This window comes from Microplitis mediator, chromosome 5, assembly GCF_029852145.1.
Source record: "Microplitis mediator isolate UGA2020A chromosome 5, iyMicMedi2.1, whole genome shotgun sequence".
Lineage (NCBI taxonomy): Eukaryota > Metazoa > Arthropoda > Insecta > Hymenoptera > Braconidae > Microplitis > Microplitis mediator.
The window spans coordinates 12466534-12471001 of record NC_079973.1 but is presented as its reverse complement, the minus strand read 5'-3'; the positions used below and the strand labels follow the sequence as shown (position 1 = coordinate 12471001).

The 4468-nt window shown below is 26.1% G+C and overlaps 1 long non-coding RNA gene across 1 annotated transcript; it reads left to right on the top strand.

Moving 5' to 3' along the window:
* The first annotated feature begins 1716 nt into the window (after positions 1-1716).
* Positions 1717-2746, top strand: LOC130668420 (uncharacterized). Its single transcript, XR_008990012.1, has 3 exons — positions 1717-1950; positions 2021-2146; positions 2237-2746. It is a non-coding gene; the product is annotated as an uncharacterized LOC130668420 (long non-coding RNA).
* The last annotated feature ends 1722 nt before the right edge of the window (positions 2747-4468 follow it).

Genomic DNA, 4468 nt, shown 5'->3' with positions numbered 1-4468 from the left:
ACCAGGTGGCGAGTGTTTACCTACACAAGTACAATAATATAATTGTAATCATTCATTTGCCATTTTCTGCTCCCACTACTGTGGTTTTTCACGTCAACGCATGACCGGAAGAAAAGGTAGGGACATAGTCCCAAAACTGTAAATTATAATTGCTGAGGGCTAATTAATTTAGATCCATTGCTAACGTCAACTGAAAAGTGTAAAATAAAATTTATTCAAAATCAAAATTAAAATAGCAGAAAAAAATAAAAGGTAATGAAATAAAATTAAAAAATTTATTTATTTGTAAACTATAAATAATCGGGGGTGAATGTTTGTCAAATTCTAATAAAATAAATAAAACTATTAAACAGTGAGTGTTTGCGAGTTTACGTGTGTCTGTGTGTGCGAGTCGCGTGTGTGTCCGAATATGCGAATTATTCACATTTATTGCATTTTATGCATTCATTTATTATCTTAAATAGTAATTATTATTTTTTTTTTAGTGTTTTTTTTTTAATTATAAAAGCAATAAAAATGGAAAAATCTTTAACAGAAAAATTTATTTTATTAATAACTGACGTTAAAATAAAAAACAATAAATCTATAAAAATACGAGGGATCAAAAATCCCCAAAACTGTCATAAAATAAACAAATTAATGAATTTAATTGATACAAGAAATAAAAAATCTATCATGAATAAATTCGAGGATACTATTTGTATCCTTGAATATAAGAAACATTTCTATAGAACGAAAATCATCAACGTAAAAAATAATGAAGTAAAGGCCCTATTCTTGGATAATGGGGTACTTATAGATGTTGAAAACACCAATTTCATTATTTTGAATCAGACAGGCCCTGGTTTGAAACTACAGGCAATGTTGCCGCTATTTATAAATCTTGACATCCATATAGACCAGATTGTAAATAAATTCCAAATTAATGAATTAGAAAATTATTTAAAAAACAAAAAATTTCTGGTTGAAATTACACTGCGAAAAAAATTTTCTCCTGACAACTAAATTTTAGTTATGACAACAAAATGATTTGATTGCCCATTGCCAATCATATATTTGGTTGTTTTAACTAAATATTTTATAAGCCACCAACAAAACAAATTATTAGAAACTATAAAATATTTAGTTAAGATAATTACGCGTTTAGTAGCAAGCATAAAATCAAATTGATTATCTGTAGAGCTTATAAAGTAGTCATAATGAAATATATGAGTGATCCTTAGAGAATGAGTTATTAATAGTAATATAGGATACCCCTATATTACTTTCAAAAAATGGTACTCGGCACTCTGCTAATTTACAGTAGATAAACCTTTCTTATAAGTGCTTTAAGTTGGGAATATAATAATTCTGAAATTAGTTTCTTACCAGGGACACTACAACTGGTGGGCGCGATCTAGTGGCGAGCACTGAACTACTTCCTCTGCTGCTGCCTAGCACCATAACTTTTAAATCAATAATCATTAGGTTCAAATATATATTTATTAACCTCAAACATATATATATATATATATATATATATATATATATATATATATATATATATATATATATATATATATTTATTCTGAATGAATCTATTTTTTTGTGTCTTAGTAATAATATTATTATTAGAGTTAATATAATAATATTTTGCTTGAATATTTGGATTTGTTGGCACTATAAAATAGTTTAGTTGTCCATTAAATAAATATTTTCTTAACTTTACCAAACGATTTTATTATCTTAGAGAGAGAAATATTAATGTCAACCAAATAGAGTCTATTAATTCATTTGTTAAAAATGACAAAATAGATTATATTGACGTAATGAAATTTAGTTGTCCCAAATAAATATCAGTTTAACAGAATTTAACAAAACCGATTTAATTGCCCGAAGAGAAATTTTTTCTCAGTGTAATTATCAAAAAACTTCAAAACAATTTACGTTCATACCAAAGGACATGTTGAGGTAAAAATTTTAAATTCACGCCGTCTAAATTTAACAGCTGATTAATAAATATTTAATTAATTGATTCCAGGCGTGATAATATTATACTAAATGAACACCAACAACTAATTAATGTCAATAAAGTATTACATTAAGTTCACAGTAATTATATTAAGTTCAGTATACAAATAAATATTTTCAACACCTGTTGAAATTGGTAAGTTTTGAAATTGTACTGATTATTGTTTACGGTAATTAAATTGTATTGCATTAAATAAATTTAGTATAAATTAATAATTTTGTGTAGATAAGACATACCAGAATGATCGTCGTCGGAAATATTTATCACAATTGACTTTACTGTCGAAGGTTAAGAGATTCATTTAGTAAACAAAAAAATCACACGTTAATAAGATTATTGATGAATGTAAATCAAGAGAAATAGTAATTAAAGTTGACGAACAATAATGCAGAGTAATATGACAACAGTGGCGGTTTTACAACCTGGAGGAGTTTTTTATCAAGCTTTAATTTTCATGTTTGAATTAGGTTGCTGCGTTTGTCATCATGGATATAAGAATGCAACTTGAAATAGATGTGAGAATCCATAGACTTTTTATTTTCATTTATATTTATTTTATGTCAGTTATATTATTAATTTTCTACTAGACATCAAAAATTTTTTAAAATGTAAAAGCTATTGTTTTAAATTTGATTTTCAAAAATTTAGCTTTGTGCGATTATTATCAGTAATAAATTTATGTGTGTATATATATTTTTAACGAATTATTTAATTTTAATTTTAATGGTTTTTATTGTAATTGAAATCAGTGGACTCCCGAAAAATTTAATCAATTAATTAAAAAAAAAAAATTAAAACCTTAATTTAAAAAAAGACAATTTCCCCGCGATATAGATTAAAAAAAAAATGACTTGTAATTTTCAATTACAAGTTATAACAAATTTGTTAAATAAATTTCGGCATAATTGACCTGTAGCTTATGTTGCTTGTATAATTGCTAATAAATATTTTCATTTTTTATAAACATAAATTTGACATTTACTATTTTTTATTAGATAATATTACCCATGCTCTATATAAAGCCGTTAAATTGATTAATGAAAGACTTAATAAAATCAATATTGATAGTATTTTCGGAATAACTCTCGCTGAAGGTAATTTAGTTATTTTTAATAGATAATTTTTAGTGTTACTGAAGTTAGCCGGCGTCTGATAAGTTTTGGATTTTATTAAAAACGATGAATTATTAAAAAAAAAATATTCGAAAAAATTCCACCTACAGTTTTTCCAATTTTCTACACGTGCATAATTTTTTTTTTTTTTTTTTTGTAATTCATTTGGTGGAAAAAAATTCAAAAATTGGTTGATTGTCGGGTAACTTCCAGTTCATAAATTTTATTAAATTGATAAATCAATTTTATAAACAATTTTAGCAAATTTGATTGCTGTTTTATCGTCATCTAATATAAAATTTTTACCTCGTAAACAATGGACTTTACTTAATGAAATTATAAATTTATGTCTAAGTTCTTGGGCGAATTTTGATAAACAGTTAGATAAAAAATATGATTATTTTACTATGAGTAAGTATATTAGTATATATCGATAACATACTTCCCGATAAAAAAAAATTTATACAATTGTATGAAATTATACATAAATTGGATAGAAAAAATGGCCCGATCCAATTGTATACAATTTGTATAGAATTGTATACAATTTTTATGCAGATCGTATACAATTGGATCGGACCATTTTTTCTATCCAATTTATATATAATTGATATATAATTTTATACAATTGTATAAAATCTTTTCTCATCGGGTTGTATTTTATTTTTACATTTAATTACCCGAGTCAAAATTAAAAAACTAGATTCAGCCTCCAAATTCTACTCGAGGGTAAGGAGGCTGAAATTAGTTTTTTAGATAAGCCCAAGCTGTACAACGAAACCTTAATTTCAGCCTAAACTTGGTATTTTTGTCCGCTTTTACCAAGTTTAGGCTGAAATTAGTATTACAGAACCCTAAAATGACCCTCCAAAGCCTACAATTTGAATCAGGTGCGGGGAAAGAAGGGAAAGGAGAAGGAATGGAAATCAAAATGGCTGCCGGGAGCGGGAAAAATTTAAAATTTTAAAATTATTTTTTTATTTATTAATTATAATTTTCAGAAATTTGAACAAAATATAACTAAAATTATCAAATTACTTTAGAAAGAGAAGACGCGAAAATTGAGCCATTTCTGTATTTTTTTTTTTTTTTTTTTTTTTTTTGATGATGCATCAGATTTTCGATCATATTAATTTCTACCCGAGTAGAAATTTTTAATTTAGGGAAAAAACGCTATAAATATCAACCGAACGCACACGATTCAGTGGGATTCGAACCCGGGACCTAACGAACGAAAGACCGACGCTTTAACGACTAGGCTACGCTACCGACAGTGACTGCTAAGTTTACTTGTGCTATATGAGATTGTAAGAATAACTCACTTTTGAAACAGCAAAATATAATT